This window comes from Pithys albifrons, chromosome 26 (assembly GCF_047495875.1).
Source record: "Pithys albifrons albifrons isolate INPA30051 chromosome 26, PitAlb_v1, whole genome shotgun sequence".
Classification (NCBI taxonomy): domain Eukaryota; kingdom Metazoa; phylum Chordata; class Aves; order Passeriformes; family Thamnophilidae; genus Pithys; species Pithys albifrons.
In genome coordinates, this window is record NC_092483.1 from 7198401 (window position 1) to 7221597 (window position 23197).

At 43.7% G+C, this 23197-nt stretch overlaps 1 long non-coding RNA gene across 1 annotated transcript; it reads right to left on the reverse strand.

The window, feature by feature from the left end:
• On the reverse strand, positions 1-22126 carry LOC139683018 (uncharacterized). Its single transcript, XR_011699728.1, has 3 exons — positions 20688-22126; positions 20285-20446; positions 1-83 (listed from the first exon to the last, which is right to left on the reverse strand). It is a non-coding gene; the product is annotated as an uncharacterized lncRNA (long non-coding RNA).
• Positions 22127-23197: the final 1071 nt, after the last annotated feature.

Consider the following 23197-nt stretch of genomic DNA (forward strand, 5'->3'; position numbering starts at 1 on the left):
GTTCAGAGATTTTTCTCAGAATATTTTTTAAGGATGACTTTCTTCAATATCTGAGTTCAGTTGGCAAGTATGTTTCAGGAGACCTTCAGGAAAAAAAACCCAAAACATTGCCACCATTAATTTTAAAGTGTCACCCACGTGGTTCTTCAATAGTAAAAATTAATTTCTAAATGCAAAAGTACATTACATTCTTCAATTTAGTTGCTAATGAGTCCCACTTAAGTCTTGTAGTGGGAAATTGGCATTAAAAGTAAAAATTGTAATGATGCCTTCAGATTTTTATAGAATCAGTTGGGTTGGAAGAGACCTCTGAGATCATCAAGTCCAACCCTTAATCCAACCCCACTTTGATTACTAGATCATGGCACTCAGTGCCATGTCCAGTCTCACCTTAAAAACCTCCAGGGTCGGAGAATCCACCACCTCCCTGTGCAGGCCATTCCAATGCCTGACCACTTTCTCTATAAAGAACTTCTTCCTGATACCCAACCTAAACCTCCCCTGGCAGAGCCCATGCCCTCTTGTCCTACTGTTGGTTGCCTGAGAGAAGACACCAATCCCCACCTGGCTACAACATCCTTTCAGGTAGTTGTAGAGAGCCATAAGGTCTCCCCCTGAGCCTCCTCTTCTCGAGGCTAAACAATCCCAGGTCCCTCAGCCTTTCCCCATAGGACTTATGCTGAAGCCCCTTCACCAGCCTCATCGCTCTTCTCTGGACCCGCTCCAGCACCTCAATATCTTTCCTGAACTGAGGGGCCCAGAACTGAACACAATACTCAAGGTGTGGCCTCGCCAGCTCTGAGTACAGGTGAAGGATCACTTCCCTGGTCCTGCTGGACACAATATTCTTGACACAGGCCAAGATCCCATTGGCCTTCTTGGACACCTGGGCACATTGCTGGCTCATGTTCAGCCTCCTGTCAATCCAGACCTCTAGGTCCCTTTCTGCCTGGCTGCTCTCCAGCCACTCTGTGCCCAGCCTGTAGCGCTGCATGGGGTTGTTGTGGCCAAAGTGCAGGACCCGGCATTTGGCCTTGTTGAATTTCATCCCATTGGAATCAGCCCATCTCTCCAGCCTATCAAGGTCCCTCTGCAGAGCCCTCCTGCCTTCCAGCAGGTCGACACTCCCTCCCAACTTGGTGTCATCTGCAACCTTCTAATGATGGTCTCAATCCCCTCATCTAAATCATCAATAAAGATGTTAAACAAAGCTGGGCCCAACACTGATCCCTGGGGGACACCACTGGTGATCGGCCGCTGTGAGAGTATGCAGTAGGTCATGGCGACTGGAAAAATTAATGAGGGCACAGTTCACAGGTGTCACACACAGTTTATTAAATCTCTCCATGAAGAAAGGAAAAAAGGAAAAAATAGGGTGAGGTCAAAGCTAACTTCAAATTATTCAATATATATTGTCAAATCCCACACATAGCCAAGTTCTAGAGGTTGTATCACAGTGTCTATAAACCTTATTACAGCTTTTAATTGCATGAAACTTTCTGGACAGATGTTCTCTTTTCCTGAGAATTTTATCTCCTCAGCATTCTTTCTCATGGCAGTTTGTTCCAAAACCTTCTTATCTCATTTTGGTTTTGCTAGCTTGCTGGTTTTTCTCACAGAACTAATTAGGTGCTTTGCTAGTAGGCCTTAGAATCTGCCTGCTTCTCCAAAACCTTTTTCTCAACTCAAAAACCTTTTCTTTATCCCACAGGCTGCCAGCTGGACACAGACCCATTCACAGCACTCTCTGGGCCCGGCCATCCAGCCAGCTCTTCACCCAGCACAGAGTGCCCCTGCCCAAGCCACGGGCTGCCAGCTTTTCCAGCAGTATGCTGTGGGAGACAGTGTCAAAGGCTTTGCTGAGGTCCAGATAGACCACATCCACAGCCTTTCCCTCATTCACCAGATGGGTCACCTGATCATAAAAGGAGATCAGGTTGGTCAGACAGGACCTGCCCCTCCTAAATCTGTGCTGGCTGGGTCTGAGCCCTTGTCCATCCTGAAGGTGCTGTGTGATTGCACTCAGGATGATCTTCTCCATAACCCTGCCAGGCACCAAGGTCAGGCTGACAGGCCTGTAGTTCCATGGGTCCTCCTTGCAGCCCTTTTTGTGGATTGGGGTGACATTCGCCAACTTCCAATCATCTGGCACCTCCCCAGAGAGCCAGGACTGTTAGTAGATGATGGAGAGTGGCTGGGCAAACTCTTCTGCCAGCTCCCTCATCACCCTGGGATGGATCCCATCTGGTCCCATAGACTTCTGAGGAACCAAGTGTTTTAGTAAATCACTAACTGTATCCTCCTGGAATTTAGGGGGGTTATTCAGCTTCCTGTCATTGTCTATCAGCTCCAAAGGCCAGTTGTCCTGAGGGCCACCTGTCTTGCTGGTGAAAACTGAGGCAAAGTAGGTGTTAAGTACCTCAGCCTTCTCCTCATCCTGATTAACTATGTTCCCCCTGGAGTCCAGCAAAGAATGGAGGTTTTCCTTGCCCCTCCTTTTGTTATTGATGTATTTATAGAAGCGCTTTTTGTTGTCCCTAACAGAAGTCGCCAAATTGATTTCAAATTGCTCTTTTGTCTCTCTAATTTTCTTCCTACAAGACCTAAGTCCCTAAACTCTTCATGAGTAACCAGCCCTTTCTTCAAGAGTTAGTAAGCTCTCCTTTTTTCCTTGATTTCCTTCAGAATCTCCCTCTTCAACCAAGCTGGTTGTCTTCCCCACTGGCTTGCCTTTCGGCGCACTGGGACAGCCTGTTCCTGTGCACTCAAGACTTCCTTCTTGAAGTACGACCATCCCTCCTGTACCCCCTTATTTTCAAGGGTTGTTTCCCAGGGTATGTTCCGAACCAGTCTTCTGAATAGGCCGAAATCTGCCTTCCGGAAGTCCAGCGTAGAAGTTTCATTGATGGCCCTCCTCGCCATCATTATTTCATGGTCACTGTGCCCCAGACAGCCTCCAACTACATCATCTCCCACCAGCCCCTCTCTGTTTGTAAACAGCAGATCTAGCAGGGCCCCACCCCTGGTAGGTTTGTTCACCAGCTGAAGCAGGGAATTATCCTCTGTACACTCCAGGAATCTCCTAGACTGCCTCTTCTCTGCTGTGTTGAGCTCCCAGCAGATATCTGGCAGGTTAAAGTTGCCCACAAGAACAAGGGCAGCTGATATTGAGACATCTGCCAGCTGCTTGTAGGATAGTTCATCCCCTTCATCATCCTGGTTGGGTGGCCTATAACAGACTCCCACCAGGACGTCAGCCTGATTCTGGTCCACAGGCACTCAGCTTTATTGTTAATGACCTCGAGTTCAACAGAGTCAAGAGACTCTCTAACATATAAAGCCACCCCTCCACTTCTCCTACGCTGCCTGTCCTTTCTGAAGAGCTTGTAGCCCCCCATAGTAGCACTCCAATCATGTGATTCATCCCACCATGTTTCTGTGATAGCAACTACGTCATAGTTTTCCTGCTTGTTATGGGTTTAGCCAGGTGGGCCTAAATTTAGGTTTTAAAGTTCAGACTAGGCCTGGAATTGTCAGCTGACTTGAGCTGGGCTGGACTAGCTAACAGCTGACTTCTTCTAGCTAATAGTATTGTATTCCATACCATATTACAACATCATCTCAAAAGGGGTAAAAGCCAGTGTGTGGGAGTGGCTTAGTCAGTTCCACCATGGCCGAAATATAAGCTGAACGTGGTGCAGCTGCTGTCTTGTTAGAGTAAGCCCTATTGCTCTTGCTGCCGCTGCTTGCATTTTGTTTGCATTCAGGGAAGTAGAAACATTTTATTTATACTTCCTCTTTCTTGCTAGGTGTCTTTTAGAGTACTTATAGATCTAGAGTAACAGACTTTGTATTAACTGGGGAGTGGGAGGTTATTTCTTGTTATATATAACTTATATGTGTGTGTTATATTGTAATTTTCTCTTAATTTTCTCTTTTCTGTATAAATATATGTAGCTAGTTTAAGCATAAACCTAGTTTGGAGTTTGGGTTTTTTTTCCCCTCTCCCTCTTTTTTCCCTTGGCTGGTTGGTTAGAGGGGGAAAGACCCCTTTCTCTCTGTCTTGGACACTTGGCATTTTGCCAGCTCAACCCAAGACACTGCTGCACTATGGCTTCCAGCTCCTCATGTTTGTTTCCCATACTGCGTGCATTAGTGTACATGCACTTCAGCTGGGCCATTGATTTTACTCTCAACTCAGGCTCTACACCCTTAGGCTTATCTCTGGAGAGCCCAGTTTCAGTCTCTTCCCCCTTCAAACCTAGTTTAAAGCCCTCCTAACCAGCCCTGCCAACTTATGGCCTACAGTTCTTTTGCCCTTCCTAGATAGATGAAGCCCATCTGGTTTGAGGAGACTCGGCAACATGGAGTTTGCCCCATGATCAAAAACCCCAAAATTTTGACAGTAGCACCTATATTTGTAGATTTTAATATAGCTGTATAGTTTCTCACACTTAAGGTAGCAGGTGACAGTTTCTAAACCCCTTTCTCATGGTTTGTGCCACATTCTTGAAATTCTGTTTAACATTCTTTTCAAGAAAGAGATTTTAGCAAGAACATGTTATTTGATACTCATGCACCTGGAAGGAAATAATAAGATATATTGTAGTCAAAGCACGATAGAAGACCCAGAAACCTTGGAGAAGTGCCAAGGGGCAGACCTGAGGGAGGTTCTGAGGGCAGATGATTCTCGGGTTGGATGTATCCATTAGATATGATAATTAATTTGTGTTATAAATTTGTAAGAACTTTATACTGGGTGTGCACTTATGTATTGTGGCACCTGAAAGCGCTTTCATTAAAGACCAGCTCTCTATTTTATCTATACTAATATTGTCTGGAAAGTTCTTTTCTCCCATTTTAGGCAACAGTACCACACTTTTATATATATGTGTAGGCTCCTGTCACAGGGAGCAGCTCAAAGGGAAACTTTAGGAGTGAATGGGTTTCCTGCATGAGAGTAAAGCTGAAATTGTTTATGAGTCAGCAGCTTGGAGTAGGAAGAAAGTAGCTCTGTATCCTTACCCATTAATAAATACATGTTAAGTAATTTATGCCAGTATCACACTTGGATTCTGCTTGTTTTAATCTGGCAAAAAATAAGACAACGGGATCATGCTACAAAGGGTAAAATTTGCTTTGTTTAGCTTTTTAAGATCAATTTAATATCTAGACAATTTACCATATAATTAGAGCCTATTGAAGGGTTTAGCTATTTACTGTCATAAGCAACAAGGGAAGATGTCAGAAGTTCACATATCAGAAGTACCTGCATGTATAAGAAATTACCAATGGCAGTAATAGAGTAGTAAAAGCTTGGTAAGTTCTATTAGTTGGATGTCATGGCTCTACAAGTTAATGGGGGGAAAATAAAAGAATGCATGAATTTTACCCTGAATTAAACCATAGGATTTTATTCAAAGCTTTTAATTGAAGCCATCTTAAAGTAAACATTTTTTTTGCAGAGAGAAAGGACTTCACCCACAAGCCTATGAGATTTTAAAGTGAAGACCCTTTATTACACACAGCACACGGTTTATATAGGGTTAGAACTACATCTTATTGGCTAAAAAGAATTTCACACCACCACACTAGAAACTTTAATTGGTTATAACCCATATCTCCCAAGTCCAGTGTTTATATTACTCTTATCCTGGCTGTTTCCATGCACCTGCAGAGTCCTGTGAGAACCTACTGTGTGAATTCTTGAGGAGTAACCTCCTCCCTACCACCCAGCAGCAGCTGTGCTTCTTGCTGCTTCTTAGCTGATAGCTAAGTCTCACAGGGTTTGTGCAGGCTGGCTTCAGTCTTACAGGATCTTATATAGATCTGAATTGCTTACTTGTGATTTTACTGTAGCTACACCATCTGTTTCTAAAAGATGAGCTTTAAACAGAAGTTTTGAATTTGAGCTAGATGTTACTGTGAAAGATTCTATGGCTTGTTGCAATCAGGAATGAGGACTAAATTAACAACAGTGTTCTGAATTTAAAAATAATTCCATTTCTTTTGATGTAATACTCTAGTGAGCAGTATTTTGTGTTTAAGGCAGTATTGTTTCATCTGATGGGATAACATAGCAGGATGCTCTGCCTAAGCAGGGATTCAGCAGCTTGAACGTTGTCTTATTTACAAGTTATCAGTGGTGGATTGAGCAAGGAGGGTCTGCTGTTCTGTAATAAGATCAAACAAAGAGGGTCTTCTGTTTGTAGTGTTGAAGAATGCTGAGACCAGCTTGACCAAGGACATGCAAGACAGGTGCTTCCTGACTGAGGCAGGGATCAGCAAGGATGTGCACGCCCTGATACGGAAGTGAGAGTCAGAAGTGTCAAGCAGAAAAACTCAAAGAGCTGATAACACCTTTTTCAGCAACAGAACATTTTGCTGAGTAAGCCTGACAACACATAATCTACAAATGTATATGACTGACAGTCAATCACTTTAAAAGGCCAGTCCTACTTTTGCATGGCAAGGACTTCTAGCATACCTCCCTAAAGTGTGTGAAGATCCTTCCCTTGAGTGGGGATGCCCCTCAAGGTTAGTCCTTGAGGCTGAGCAAAAGAGATTTGCCCACAGTTGTTGGTATGGGTGAGTACCATCAATCTCTACTTAAAATTTGGGTTTGCTAGCTTTATTATAATTGCTTTAATGCAGCGACTGAGAAAAAAATCTGAGAGCAGGTTTCACTACTACCTTGCACACAAGGCCTGTTTGACTTGCTCAAGACCATGATATATGTTGTCTTCTTTTCTTCTGTCCTAGTTACAGTGGCCAGGACCAGTTTATCACTGTGTAAGTGTAACCCAAACTCTGTATTCTACACCCTCCATGTAATTTCTCATGAACTGTTAATAATGGATCACCTGCAGCAGCTGCCCAGTGCACACCTGACCCTTCAGGCTACAAGCTGGGTGTTAAAGGGCCCTGTGAGATAGGAGGGTTTTCCTGTCTTCACACCAATGACTCAGCCATGATAACTCCCCTCTGGGGAGGCATTAGCACCTTCACACCCTGTCTGAGGGGTCAGGTCTGCTAATGGGCCATCAAGGATTCCAAAAATATCCTATGACTGACAGAGTAAATCACCCATTGTGAAGCTCTCTGCCCTGGGGGAGGTACTGGGCATTCCCATCTGAACCTGAGTATAGATAATCTTGGGGTTTGGGGACTTCTGGTACCACTCATCAGATCCAAAGGAGGACCAGAACGTCAACAGGACTGCAACTGCCACTCTCAACCAGACTATGACCATCATCCTCACCAACGAGTTTTCCTTTTCTTTTACTTTGGACTCAGGGGGAACACGTGGTGCTCAGCACCATTCTGTTTGTCTCCCAGGGTGCTGGGTTATACATCTGGGGTTTGAGGGTTAAAACCAATTTTTTCTCTGTAACATTGTATTTATTGTAAACTTTTTATTAAATTGTAACTCTGACTTGTAATCTCTTTTTGAGTTGGGTTCATTTCTCCTGCCAGTTTACCTTTAAAGCAGCACATCTGATCTTTCATTATCCAGGCATTCCAGGCATCTGCACCGCAGTGCTCTGTGACTTCAGTACTTTATCGTTGCTTCAAAAATAGTGCACTATAATAGTAGTTATAGCTATCCATACTGTGTAGTAAATAATTCTGATTAAGATCTTTTTGTCTAATCATTGTCATTATTGTAATCAACTGAAATAATTTATTTATATAAATATATTTGAGGTTCCATCCTTATTCCTGTGGGACAAAGTTGTATAAAGGTTCATTTACACCTGTATAATCCTTTAGACATAAACAGTTGACCAAATCTAGGGCAAGGATTGGATCCAGCCACACCTATGCTCCTCTCTGAGAAGAAGTTTAGAAAGCAAGGGGGTCCTTTTCATGCCTCATGACTCAATGGGAAGGCTACTCTAATAAACTTTGTCTGAAGCTCCCATTCTGCCCATGAGAAACATCCAGGCATAAATCTCATGTGTGTGTGTAAGGTGCTAGCCTTTACCTGAAGCTGGTGGTGTTCAAATATTTCTGTAAGGGAACTTTTAATATGGTATGTTAAGTTAATAAAAAATAAGATCTTACTGACTCAAAACACTGATAGAGTTACAGGTGGCTTTATTTGTGTGTGTCCTGGTTAAACCATGACAGTGTGGAAGGTCAGCCACTTTAGACAAATACAAATATTCCATTTGTGATAAGTATGCTCTTTTCTGAATAAATATAAAATAATTATTAAATAAATAAAGCAAATGAATTCCACAAATTATTTTTGTATTCTTCAGCTGGAATGTAGAAACAAATATCTGATTTAAGTTTTTTCATTATTAAGTCTTACAAGAGGTACTTGTTTTCAAGAAGTACTATGGATGACGTGAAAAAAGATGATAACAGCTCTTGTAATGATGGAAATCTTATTTGGATGGGCTTCAATGATAACAAAGCTGGAATGCAAGGTTTGGAAAAAGAGAAAGTCAATAAAATCATGATGGAAGCTACCAAGATTGGTTTCGTTACTTTTTTCCTGGTGCTTTATCTGTTGCCAAGTGATGCCTCCAGATTGCGTTTCCCTGTGAACAGAGACACACTGAAGACAAGTTAATGGAGAAAGATATAGGGTTTTATTATTAGAAGCTTCCACGTTCAAACCCAGAGGGGTTTGACCCCTAGGTCAGGAAGTTTCAGGGTTTTTATACCCCTCATTAACATCTAATCAGGACTTTCATTTCTCTTTAATGCCCACCCAAAAGGTCTGTCAATCTACCCCCTTCTTCATGGGGGGGGGGGGGGCAGTTGGGCCTTCTCCTGTTGTTTGTCTCCTGTTATCTTGCAGGTGTCTGTTCAAAAACAGCTTGGCCTTGACAAGGCCTGAAAGCAGCTCCCAACTCGTGAGAAAGGCACTTAATATGCACACTTAAAATCAGAGTAACTCAGCAGAGACTAAAACCTTCTAAACTTACATTAAATTCTTAGGCATCACAAGTATCATAAGGCTTCTTTTCTCTCTTCCTCAAATTTTATCCCTTGTATGTGTAAATGGAGAGCAGCTTTTAAGAAGAAATGCCTGTGTGGGGAGGAAAGAGAGAGACTGTAGGTTAGGGTACCATAGGGTACTGTTGTATTTGTTGGGTACATGGAGGAATGGAACTATGGCAGGAGATGTTGGAACTAGATGATCATTAAGGTGCCTTCCAACCCAAACCATTCTATGATTCTATAGTAAATGCTGAAGTTGATGCAATCAAATTTTTCTAATTCAGTAGAATTTCTTTGTGCTTACTATTTCTTGTTTTGTTTGTCTTCTCAAACGGTATTCAGGAGAGGTGGCTGGTAGTGTGCAACTTTATACCAAAGATCGTAACATTGGGTTGCTTCCCACACCAACATTTGGGTACTTATTTCTTTCAACAAGTCTCAACAAATCTTGCTTAATTACAGAGGGGAGAAAAGATGAAATGCAAGTCTGATATTGAAAGAAAACATACCATAATTTCTTCTAATTAGATATTTCTTCTAAGTAATGGAACATGACATTATAGTTTTTACAGTAATTTTTTGCATTATTTTTTAATAATTATTTCAAAAGTGAATGTTTTTGCTTTTTATATAAATACCTGATTTTTTTATTTGACTATGGCTGAATTCTTGGCATCAGCACCAGTTTGGTAGTCAGAGACTTTGAACTAAACTAGATTTTGCGGTTGCTAATTGCAAAATCACCTGAAATATTCCCTCTATGATTAAAATGAAGCAAAGTAATTCCTGTTATTGTAAGTCTGATCATTATGGTTTATGTAAAAGTTATGTTAAATACCTTGTTAATCAGTATCATAGCAGTCTTGAGTTTTCTTTGTGTTCTTGTAATATATATATATTTATGTTAATTGGTCTGCAATAGGATGAGTGGTATCAGAGTTGTCAGCTCTTCTGGATAAAATGAACAATTTATGCTAATTAATGATTGGGGTGGTTTTAGTTAGGCCTCAGTTTAGTAGGCCTTGGTAAGTGCTACGTAGATTAGGAGAGACAGGTGTCAGCTGACTTAAGCAACCAAAGAGATATTTCATATCATCAGATGTCAAATCAGGTATAAAAGCAAGTGTAGGGAGGTGCTTAGGTCTCTTCTCTTCATGGCCGGGTGCTGAGCGGACATGCTATCACTGTGCTGTGAGCGTTAGGCTTTACCGCTACTTTGCAGCTGTTTTGGTTCAGGAAAGTAAACATTTTATTGTTGGTTTTTCTCCTCTCTTGCTGGGTGTCTCTTGGGAGGTGTCTTTTGGGGTACTTTGTGGATCTGAAGTGGTGGGGATCTGCTTTTGGTGGGAGGTTGGATGATTGTTGTAATCTTTTACTCCTGTGTGGATGTGTTATATTGCATTTTACTTTTAATTTCCACTTTCCTGTGTAAATATAAAACCCTTGCCATCTTAAGTTTTAGTTCAATTTTTTCCCCCTCCCTTTCCTGAGGGATGGCAGGGGGTGGGGGGGGGAATGCAGACAGACACAGGCTCTCTGACCTTGTAGTTGGTACTTGGCATTTTGTCAGGTCAGTCTACTACAGATAACCAAATCATCATGGCAAGCAGTCACAAGAAATACAAGTATCTTGAACTAGAAAGATGAAGAGACTATTTATCTTCTCAAATGTTAATGATAGATAATAGTATCCAAAATATTACTGTGTATGAAAGGTTGTTAAAAGAAAGCTGCAACACCAAGGTTGCACACTAAGCATTCTTAGGCCCACCAGAATTAAAGTTGCTTTGTTTCCTTTTTCATTTGTGCCGTGATTCAGTCTTTACTTACATTATTGTTGTTTGCTATTTTTCCTTAACAGGACTCCTGCTTCATTCAGTGCACCATTCAGACAATGTTCACTGAGTGGGCAGTTATTCAATGTTTACTCTTGTCCTGATTGTTCAGTGGGTGGCCTTAAATCTTATTTGTTATATAGTAGTCTAATCCAGCTTTGAATGCAGACTTACTGACTTCTCACAGGTTTTTCTATGTCATAAACCAGAGGGTGAATTCTTTAAATTATTCTTGCAGTACTCCAGCAAAGTAGAGTGATATTTTTGTTTTGTAGGTGAGAAGCTGAGGCATCCATTAATTTTGAATGTCATTATGAGGATTATAAGTCCTAAGCTTTGGTGATTTAAAGAAAAACTAGATATTAATAGTAAAGCAAAATTTTATTACGGCCTGGCCATGGCTGGGACACACGCACGGGGCCCATGGCCCTGTACATGTCCAGCAGGTATACAAAATTCAGCCCTTTTTAAGGAGTTAGCAACAAATGTTATCTGTTACAGGCACTTTGTAGATTTATGTATACAATCACATTATCACTTTAACCTTCTTCTTCACCCCCCCCCCACCTTCTACCGAGGCTTAGCCCCCACCCCTTGTGTTAGAGGGTACTTTTGCCTTAGGTGGTTCCCATTTTCAGTCCCCTTATCTTAATGTCACACATTCAAGCTAGCTTTCTTTTTTCTTAACTGCCCACCACTTGGGCTGGCCCTACAGTTACATTACATTCTGCAAAGTCCAGCAAATTCAAAAGCTAGCAAAAATATAGTTAAATTTTAAGCCATATTATTTTGTCTTTGATTCAATCCTCCCATTGTCTTCTAAATATGTAAATTCTTTTACATCACTTTTGTACAGTCCAGAATACTTGCACCCATGGTGCCGTATTCTTAATCTACTACAGCCAAGGGTTGATGATCCTTAGGAAAATAGTTGCCAGTATTGGAATCAAAACTGGGTGGATCAGGAGGTCAAATAGCTGGAACAGTCTTTTGTCACTGGTGTTCTCCTCTTTTGGCCACTTCTGTAATGCTGCTTTTAATCTCCATGGGGTCATGTTTCACTTGTCACAGCATACAGTGCGAGGTTGCATTCACTCTTCATTCAGGTAGGTCATCCTAAAATCTTAATAATATACTCACTCTCCAAGGTAGGTGTTTGTTAATTTTGACAATTGCATATTAAACATTTTATACATATTCTTTTACAACTCACATGATTTTTATGTTTGAGTCATTTACAACAAGGCTGGAGTGAAGACTAATTTTTCGAGCCTTATTGCTTCAAGTCAAGAAAAGCCTCTGGCTAATTTGAGAAGATATTTGCTAGGAACAATAGGTACTGGTAACCTTTTTATTTGGCAGTTTCTGAAAAATTTATTTGCCAGTGTTTCTCTGGGAGGTTACTTTGCCAATTGTACTTATCTTTATGCAAAAGCAAGTTTTTCTTTATTTAGTAACGTGGATTATTTTAGCATACAAATGTCATCTTAGTATTTGTCTCCTTAGATGTTTCTGTAATGCATCTGATCCCTAGTGAGTTTAATTGTTTTGCCTGTACAGTTTTCTATAGTACCTTTTTAGGTACTACTCCTTATCTTGCTTTTAGGTATTACATGTTACTTTTGAGTTGAGCTAGCTATGATTTTCTGTTATATTAAAATTTACTTTATTATTTTACTAGGAGGGATTAGGGATGCAAGTCTTACCTGGCCGTTTTCTGCTGCCTTTTCGCCTTTTTATTTGCCAATCAATTGTCTCTTTCTTGGTCTGTATTACCTTTTTGACATCCTCTGCAATGCATGATTGCAAGCTCCTTTGGTAGTTGGACAGCTTTAAGTAGTTTTAAGCTTTCTTCAGCATGCTTTACTTTCTTTGCCATGTGAGCAGTCCTCTTTCTTTCCATACTGCTCTATGGGTGTGAATTACACCAAAGGCATATCTTTCAGTCCATTCTTTTGTTAATTGAAGAGCATGGGTAAGTGCAATTATTTCTGCTTTTGTGCAGACGTACTGGCAGGAAGTGCTCATGCTTCAATGACTTGGATCATAGTTGTTACTGCATACCTTGCCCCACGAGTTCCATTCTTCACGTAGCTGCTCCCGTCTGTGTACCATGTTTCTGCATCAGGCAGCGGTGCATCTTCACTGGCATATGTTGCCTCAATTGTTTCAATGCAGTTGTGGTGTACTGGTTCCCCCGTGGTCACTGAGCTGTTGATTTAGGACTCCCAAATGAATCTCCTGCTTTTCGTGTGAGAAAAACTCAGAAGAGCTTGATTACACCTGGGAGGTTTAGTGCAGGTGCTTGCATAAGTTCTTATTTTCTTGCTTAGCTTTTCAGTCCACATTAGCTGTTCAGTTTTGTAATCCAGTATAGTTCAGGGCAAAGGTATTCTGCAGATGGCTTTCTCCTTTGGCCTCAGTCGATTCTAATTGATTAGTCCCATCTTGTAGAATGTGATACAGGGTTTAACTATTAGTCCATATTTGTAGATCCAAAGCACCACCCCATTATTCTTAAGAATGTGCAAAGTTCTCTTGGAATCTGTGGTATAGGTATTTCACAGATGGCCTTTTCTTCTCTGGTCTCAGTCAATGTTGTCCACCTGAGATCTCATATCCGAGATAGGTTACTTCTTCCTTAACGATTTGGGCTTTGCAGTGGAAACTTTGTACCTTTTTAGTCCTAGAAAAGTTTCCAACAAGCTTACAGTCCATTCACTTCTCCGGGGACACCCCCTTGTCGTGGGGGAGAAGCTTGTGTGCCCTCATGAGGTTGAGAGCTATGCTGGAGGTGGTTTGTGCCGCTGGTAGGGTCTCCCATGCCAGACAGGTCTCAGCTGAAGGGTCAGACAAAGTGTGTCCATGGGAGGGATGGGCTTGCTAGCTGTCTGGCAACCATCCTAGGAGAAGGACAACTCCAACCCCAAACCCGGGCAGATGGAGCTCGTTTAGCCCTGTAAGGCCATCCATCTAAGAGAAGGATACTCTAACAAAACCTACGTCCTGAGGTATTCGCTGTCACCGTCCAAGCTCGCTAGGCCGTGGCAGATGAACCTTAGGAGTAAAGGGTGGGGCCAGTTCTGCGCACGCTGTGCCTCACCTAAAAAATCCATTGCGCAGGCTTGAAGGGTTCACCCACATTGCAAAGCCCTGTAGCGACAAGTGAGGGTCGAAAACGGCAGGTGATAGGAAGCAGCTGGAAGCCGCAGACCCAACCCTGCATGCAGACGGTTCAGGATATGGGTCATTAGAGACTTGACCCCGGAGATGACAGTCTCTTGCGGCAGCATCCTGAATGACCAAGCAGCCTTTTCTAGGGACGACACTGCTTGCTCCACACGGAGAGGGGCCTAGCAAAGGTGGCCTAAACAAAGCTCATCTCCACACCCGGTTGGATAACTGCGACCAACCGGCATCTTCCATGCGGTCAAACAAAAACAAAGAGATTTCAAAGGCATACACCTGCCTGCAAAGGTATGCTCAAACTAACACTCGCATGTTGGAACATCAGAACCATGCTTGATACTGGGGATAGTGGACGTCCTGAGCGTCGTTCTGCTCTAATTGCCCACGAACTGTCACGGCTCAACATTGACATTGCTGCTCTCAGTGAAGTTCGTCTTCATGAGGAAGGCAGCCTTAAAGAACATGGTGCTGGCTACACACTCTAATGGTCAGGCAAACCCAAAACCGAAAGACACCTTTCAGGAGTTGGCTTCATGATTAAAAACTCCATTGCCTCCAAACTTGAAAATCTGCCGACAGGTCATCCCGATCGCATTATGTCCTTATGCCTCCCTCTACACAACAAGCAACATGTTGTTCTTTTTAGTGTATATGCCCCAACTCTCCAAGCTGACCCAGCGGAAAAAGACAAATTCTACACAGACCTGCGCCACCTCACCCAAAATGTTCCTGCAGATGATAAGATCATAATCCTTGGTGACTTCAACGCCAGAGTAGGTAAGAACTCTGAAGCCTGGAAAGGAGTCCTGGGCAAGCATGGCGTTGGAAACTGCAATGATAACGGATGCCTCCTGCTAGAGTTTTGCGCAGAACGGCAGCTCACCATCACCAACACTGTCTTTCAACAGAAAGACAGCCTGAAGACAACCTGGATGCATCCTCAATCCAAGCACTGGCACCTCATTGACTATATCTTAGTACAACAGAGAAATGTTGGTGATGTCCGTCATACTCGAGTGATGCCGAGTGCAGAATGTCAAACAGACCACCGCCTTGTGCGCTGCAAACTTAACCTCCACTTCAAGCCCAAACCTAAGAGAGGCGGCATTCCAAGGAGGAGGCTCCAAGTCAGCAATCTTCAAATAGCCACAGTGAGAGACAGCTTCCAGGTAAACCTTCAAACTAGACTTAAAGATAATCCCATAGATCCCTCTCCTGAAGCGCTTTGGCAACATATTAAAAGTTGCATCCTGCAGTCCTCTGAAGAGTCCCTAGGGTTCTCCTCTAAGAAAAACAAAGACTGGTTTGATGAGAACAATCAAGAGATCCAGGAATTGCTGAAGAAGAAGAGAACTGCTCACCAAGCACACCTTGCTCAGCCATCTTGCCATAAAAAAAAGCCGCCTTTCGTCTTGCATGCAGTAAGCTCCAACAGAAACTTTGAGATATCCAGAACAAATGGTGGCTCAACCTAGCAGAAAAGACACAACTATGCGCAGATTTGGGTGACCACAGAGGACTCTATGTGGCCCGGAAAGCAGTGTACGGACCCACACACCAGGTTCAAAGCCCCCTACTCTGCACAGATGGCCAAAGGCTTCTCACAGATAAAACCTCCATCCTGAACCAATGGTCTGAGCACTTTCAGACTCTTTTCAGTGCCAACCGTGTAGTCCAAGGCTCAGCAATTCAGCACATTACACAACAACCGGTGAAACATGAATTAGATGCAGTCCCTACTATGGAAGAGATACTCAAGGCCATACAACAGGTGAAAACTGGCAAGGCAGCTGGGGTTGATGGAATTCCACCTGAAATCTGGAAGCATGGAGGTCAAGCACTCCATGCCAAATTCCACGAGCTTGTTGTGGGTTGCTGGGAACAAGGGGAACTACCACCAGATCTCCGTGATGCAGTCATCATCACCCTGTACAAGAAGAAAGGAGAAAAATCAGACTGCTCAAATTACTGAGGTATTACTTTGCTCTCCATTGCTGGTAAAATCCTTGCAAGAATACTTCTGAACAGACTAGTACCCACTATTGCAGAAGATCTTCTACCTGAAAGCCAGTGTGGTTTCAGAGCTAATAGGAGCGCCACAGACATGGTGTTTGTTCTCAGACAACTGCAAGAGAAGTGTAGGGAACAGAACAAAGGTCTCTATGTAACCTTTGTTGACCTCACCAAAGCTTTCGACACTGTGAGCAGAAAAGGCCTGTGGCAGATCTTGGAACGTTTAGGATGTCCCCCCAAGTTCCTCAAAATGATCATCCTGCTACAATGAGGATCAGCGTGGACAAGTCAGATATGGCGATGCCCTCTCTGAGCCCTTTCCAATAACCAATGGTGTGAAACAAGGTTGCATTCTTGCACCAACTCTATTCACAATCTTCTTCAGCATGATGCTCCAAAGAGCCACAGCAGACCTCGATGAAGAAAACGGCATCTACATCCGATATCGTACCGATGGAAGCCTATTCAACCTAAGGCGACTGAAGGCCCACACCAAGACCCTGAATTACCTTGTCCGTGAGCTGCTTTTTGCTGATGATGCCGCCCTCGTTGCTCACACAGAAGCAGCTCTGCAGCGCTTAACATCCTGCTTTGCAGAGGCTGCTGAGCTTTTTGGGCTGGAAGTCAGCCTGAAGAAGACAGAAGTGCTCTACCAACCTGCACCTCAAGAGGTCTTCCATCATCCTCACATCACCATAGGCAATTCAGAGCTTAAGTCAGTCCAGCAGTTCACCTATCTGGGAAGTATCATTTCCTCAGACGGTAAGATCGACAAAGAGATAGACAACAGGCTAGCAAAGGCATACAGAGCCTTCAGAAAACTCCATAAAAGAGTCTGGTCCAATAAACACCTGAAGAAAAGTACAAAGATTAGTGTCTACAGAGCCATTGTACTGTCTACTCTTTTATATGGGTCTGAATCCTGGGTCATCTACTGCCACCACCTGCGGCTTCTCGAACGCTTCCATCAGCGCTGCCTCCGTTCAATCCTAAACATCCACTGGTCTGATTACGTGACCAATGTGTCTGTTCTTGAACAGGCAGGGGTCAGCAGTATCGAGGCCATGCTGATGAGAACACAGCTGCGCTGGGCAGGGCACGTCTCCAGGATGGAGGATCACTGCCTTCCAAAGATTGTGCTCTATGGTGAACTCGCCACCGGCTGCCGCAAGAGAGGAGCCCCGAAAAAGAGATACAAGGACTCCCTGAAACAACATCTCAGCCTTGGCCATATTGACTGCCACCAATGGTCCACTCTGGCCTCCCATCGGGATTCATGGAGACACACCATTCACGACGCTGCTGCTTCCTTTGAGAATGCACGGAGAGTCAGTCGTGAGGAGAAAAGACAACGCAGAAAGAACCGTTCCTTGCCAATGTCACCTACGGAGACGTTCCGCTGTGCCTTTTGTGACCGGACCTGCCTATCCCGTATCGGCCTTTTTAGCCACCAGCACGCTTGCAGCAAGCGTGGGTAGCGCCCTTCTCAAATCTTCGTTCGCGAAGCCTAGCCATGATGATGACAGTCCATTCAAGTGCATTTTCTCAGTCCAGGTAGCAATTAACAGGCTGAGGTCCCTGACAGCCCAGTCCATTCTCTGAGATTTTGCAAATTGGTTTTCAGAGACCAGGAGCTATTTTAACTCTGGATTTCCAAATGAGTTGAGATCGGTGTACAGAGGATGCAGCTGTTTCTTCAGGTAGCTGAAGCTGCGTGCATGGCTGTGATCCCACGGAAACTCACAGCGTCATCTTTGGCCTTTTTAGCTGTCATTGTCACAGGTTTCGAAGGTGTTACAGAGGCACTCGGCTTGTATCTGAACTTTTCACTCAAAGGTGAACAAATTTTATGGTCCAAAGGCAAGCAGAAAAGGGTGTCTTTTAGATCTAGAACAAATACTAAACATAGTTTGGTTAGAAGTGTATATTGCTAAGTGGAGCTTTTGGTTAACTTACACTTACTGTTTTTTTTCAACTTTTACTTGTAACTTTTGGGATCCTGTCAGCTCCAAATCCAAAGCACTTCTCCTGGTATTTGTTGCTGGACTAAAAGAAAACTTAAAACTTTGATTAGTTCAATTTCTGCGTTTTAATTTATTGTTTTACTGTTTTAACTAAATGTCCTTTTAAAACAATCAAAAACTCTTACACGTACTTAAAATCTTACTTAACATGTAATTTTTATAAAATGTATCTCCTTTTGTTAGCCAGATGCTTTTATAACATTTAAAGATACAATATGTAATTTTTAATTCTTATTTCACACAGAAGGTGTACAAAAGCTCACTTTTACATTTGACTTTTCTGTTTTTTGTTGTAAGCAGGGTTTTATGGGGTACAGACCTTCTCTTGGTTCTTTTTAGTCCTGGTTCCATTCTGCTACCAGAGTAGGATTTGTTTATTAGGATGTTCTTCAGATCTCCCAGAGCCAGGGTCTTCCTTATCTTTTTCAGTGTCCGAGAATTGCTTCAGTCATGTCTGTCTCGCTCTGTTTTTTCACCAGCCACTCTGTCCGTCACTGGCCATTCTCACAGTTCAGGACTTTGCATTGACTGTGTCTCAATTGCACACATTACTTTACACAATACCAGCTTTAAATTATTTACAGAAACTTAATTTTTCAATTATTTACCAGTTCAATTTATCTCTAAAGTAAGGAGGCTTTAAAATAATTTTATCTCTCCATGTTTTGCTGTAACTTTTCAGCCTGATCTTAGGAACAAAAATAATGAGCACAGAACATAAATATATGAAAGAGCAATTCCAGATTGGCACTTCTGTTTGCTGTCAGCAAAGAGGCTAACAGGCTTTAATAGTTTGTGGGGGGTTTTTCTCTTTTTTTTTCTAGACAATATAAACAACACACTTTCCCAGACAAATATAGACTACACAAACAATACTTAGTTTTCAGCTTTTCTTAGTATTTCTATTACATTTATGTTCCACAAATGGATTTAAACATACACTTCACACACATACACTCTAGGGATGCTGGCTTACTCTTTAACACACTCACTCAGGGGTGCTGGTTTGTTAACACACAACACGATCCAGAACTCCACACAACTTACAAATAAACAAGCAACAAAATTTAAACTTTAGCACAGATATGGCTAGTGCTTTCATTCTTTTGTTAACAAAGGGCAGACAGACCTGGAGTTTGTGGCCAGCAAACTTCAGGTCTGATTTCTGCAAATAAAATGGGTTAAAACCAGTTTCTTGCCTATCTAGCTATCTATCTATCTATCTTAAAACAACAAGACAAATACACGTACTCATTTACAACTAATGAAACAGATACATACTCATTAACACTCATTTTCAACTAATAAAACAGATATTTATACTCACCAAACATATCAACACTATTACACACACAAAGGCCCATAAACACATACACTCACAAATAACAGTGTTAAAACTAATTCTATTTTTGGTGCTTTGCCATACTCTTGCTATTCTCTTCGACACTGGACAAGGACAGTGTCGAAGTCTAATCATTCCAGACCCAAAGTTCTGTTTCTACAACTCACAACTTTCTTTCAGCATGTTCTCCAGCTCCACACCACAGCACACTCATGTTCCTTAATTTTCTCAGTCCTATTTTATTTCAATCTTAGGTTAATGCATTGAAGTTGCTGGCAATAGATAACAATTATTACAGTTAAGCACAGACAAGAGTTAGTAGTTTCAGGTGAGGGGTTGTTAGCTCTGGTGTGTGAGGCAGTTATCAGTGGCCAGCAGATTTCTGGATCCAGTTCTCTTGATTAATTTTGCAAACAATAAACCACTCTCTCCCATAAACACTTGCACAAACATAGACCAGCAACACATATATTTTAACACACACAAGGGAATCCCACAGAAGGTTTAAAACAGATCCAAAGGCAATGAATTACCAGACTTAAAATAATCGCAATCCCAAATCCAAGTCTAAAATCCAGCCAAAAGGGTAAACCCAGAAACATCTGTCCATCCTGCCAAATTCTCTTAATCTGAGAAATTTGATGTGCTTTATGGGGGACCCACTGTCCCCCCAAAGCTGTTTTGGCAGACCCACTTGTCTGACCAATGCTCCCTATAGCTCATGGAGACCCACTGTCCCCAAAAGCCCCTTTACCCTGGTGGGTTTCCCCACTTAAGAGGTGCTGCTCCTTTAAGCTGCTAGCAAGCCGGAGCAAAGTGAACCTGCATATGACTTATGGTTACTTCCCCAAAAATCCAAAACCCTAGGGTCCCTTGGTACCTTCCAAATCTTAAAATAAAATAGTGCTTTACAGTTTGTATACCTCTGTGCAGGGTCTTCGTCCACTCCCCTGATGATCCAGATGAACTCGGGGAATTTTACCGGAATGATGTCTCCCGTGGTGCTGAGGGTCCCCGATCTCAAGACGGTCTCACAGGCAGCAGAGAAGGTCCCACCAGAGTCGCCATATTGATTTAAAGAAAAACTAGATATTAATAGTAAAGCAAAATTTTATTATGGCCTGGCCATGGCCAGGGCACATGCAGGGGCCCATGCCCCTGTATGTGTCTACTGGGTATACAAAATTCAGCCCTTTTTAAGGAGTTAGCAACAAACCCCAGATGTATAACCCAGCACCCTGGGGCACAAACACAATGGTGTTTGTTAGCCCCTGTGCTGAGACCCACATGGTTCCCCCGAGTCCAAACCAAAAGGAAGTGAAGAACCTGTTGGTGCAGATGATGGTTGCAGTCTGGTGAAGGGTGGTGATCACAGTCTGGTCGAGAGTGGTGGTTTCTTCCTGTCAAGGTTCTGGTCCTCCTCTGGATCCAACAAGTAGTTCCCTGAGGTCTTCAAAACCCCAGATTATGTACCCTCAGGTCCAGGTAGGGAGCACCCAGTACCTCCCCCAGGGCAGGGACTCACACAATGGGTGATCTGACTCTGTGAGTCATGGGGTATTTTGGAATTGTTGATGGCCCATTAGCAGACACGCCCCCTCAGGCTGGGTGTGAAGGTGCTAAGGACTCCCTGGAGGGGAGTTATCACAGCTCTTATCTCACAGGTGTCTTTCACAACCAGCTCACAATCTGAGGAGTTGGGTGTGGCCTGGGCAGCTGCTGCAAATGGTCCATTGTTAACAGTTCATGGGAAATTAATAGAGGGTGTAGGATACATAGCTTTGGTAACCCCCACACAGTGATAAACTGGTCTCACCTGCTGAACCAGGACAATGGTACCTGTCTATCTTTCTCCACTAATCTTGTCTTAAGTGCCTATTTTGCAGGAAACTTTAGGCAGCAGTTTGGTGCAATTGGCTGTGAAATCAAAGAGCTGGTTTCTCAGGATTGAGAGATTACCATCTGGAAAGAAGGGATTCTTCTTCTTCACCAGCACTTCTCAGAGGAGGATTCCTTTGCATCAACCAAGGAAGTAAACAACTGGGACTTCAAGGACCCGTGGGAGGCAAGATAAAAAAGTAACCTGTTAAGGTTTTAGCTAGCTATGCAAATCTGGGCATAAGAGGGAGATCTCCAAAGGAAAGATTCGTTATAGTAACAGGGAGAGTATTTGTATTTCTTAATGGTTTTCCCCAGTCTGAGGATGAAAGGGGCAGATTCGATAGGTCCTGGGTCTTCTGTCTCCACGTTCTTTTCTTATCTTTTTATTTGCCTGTGCAAACTTGGTAATGGTAGTTCGCAGCCCAGGCAGAGTTGGCAGCTGTCCAATCTGTACTTTGCCCAAGTAGGTTTTGGCAAGAGTCCAAAATCTGAGCGCCCAAGCTCACTCTGTTTAGAAGGGGGAGGCATTTCAGTGTGTCCCCCACAGAGTCGGGAAGTGGAAGGGAGGGACGTCTCCTTTCCGGGAGCCTTATCAGTGTAAGGTGATGGCATAGGGCTACGATCATGGTTGGTTAGCAACCTGAGGGTTGTAAGGTAAAATTCCAGCTGGTATTTGTCATTGTGTCACTGGTTGTTGTTGTTATTTTTCGCTTTGAAATATGGGTTTGTGGCAGTCAATAAGTCAGGAAATCCCTAAAGATTCACCTCTAGGGTTAATATTAAAGCACTGGGATTATCTGGCTGGCCCAGAAACAGAACTTAACTAAGCAGTCTACATTGGCCAGCCTACACTAAGAAAAAGGGAGAAATTTGGCCAGAACACAGAGCTTTGCAAATTAAACTAGTTTTACAGCTCTTGTCGTCCTTGCAAAAGGAAGAAAGGTGGGAAGAAATCAAGTATGCAGAGTTATTTTTAGAACTTTCGGTTATAGTGTTAGAAAAAGGTAGAAAAAACATTGCAAAAGGTTCCCTATTGCTGAAATCCAAGGAAGCCCCTCTCCAGTTGCACAGGCAGTGGGGGGGACCGGCGCAGAGGCCGCGGGGGGAGCCATTCGGGATGGAGCAGAGGCAGGAGGGGCTGCAGAGGGTGTGGGTGGAGCCGAAGGGACTGGTACCGCCTCCTTCACCAGTGGCACCACCCCCGAGATAGCCCCTGGTGTAAGCACCACCCAGAGGGCTGGGGCCGTCACTGGCCCTGCCGCCCCTGGCTTAGAGAATACCCCCGGTGTGAGCACCTTCCGTAGCGCAGCCCTGGGCACCGCCCCTGGCTTGGGCACTACCCCGGGGGCTGCGTCAGCCACTGGCTCCACCCCCATCATCGGCGCCGTGCGTGCTGGAGTTGCCGCTGCCCTCGGAGCCGACGCTACCCCCGGCCAGCACCTAGTCCCTCCCATAGTGAAGGGGGGCGGGGCGCAAACTACAGCTAGCACCAGGACCTCGGCAAGCGGGAGGGGGGGGGGGGGGGGGAGGGCGGAGGTGGTAGCCAACGCTGGGATTTCAGAGAGCAGGGAAGCACAATATCCTTCCTGCCTCCCCTTCCCCCACCTCTGCCGTTCGTGATTATGCAGGGCAAGGAGCAGGGCCGGTCTGTGTTACATCCACAGACACAGGTAGATCTTGGACAGTTGCAAATGGATATATACCTCTGTAAATGGAGTGACGCCTCATCTGGCAGACAGAAGGGAGCTTCAGGCTCTCCCAGAGCTCCCTCAAGTGACAGCTACAGGTAGAAATGCGTTGCCTAGACGCCCTGCAACCCAAAAGCCTGGAGGGAACAGCAGTGTCAGCGATTCCCGGAAAGGGAAGTGGTTCGGGCGCGGCCCCGGGCCCCCAAGGTCCTGTGGGTGGAGCTGCCAGCTGGCGCTGGTGGAGCATACAAGCCTGCCTTGCCCACG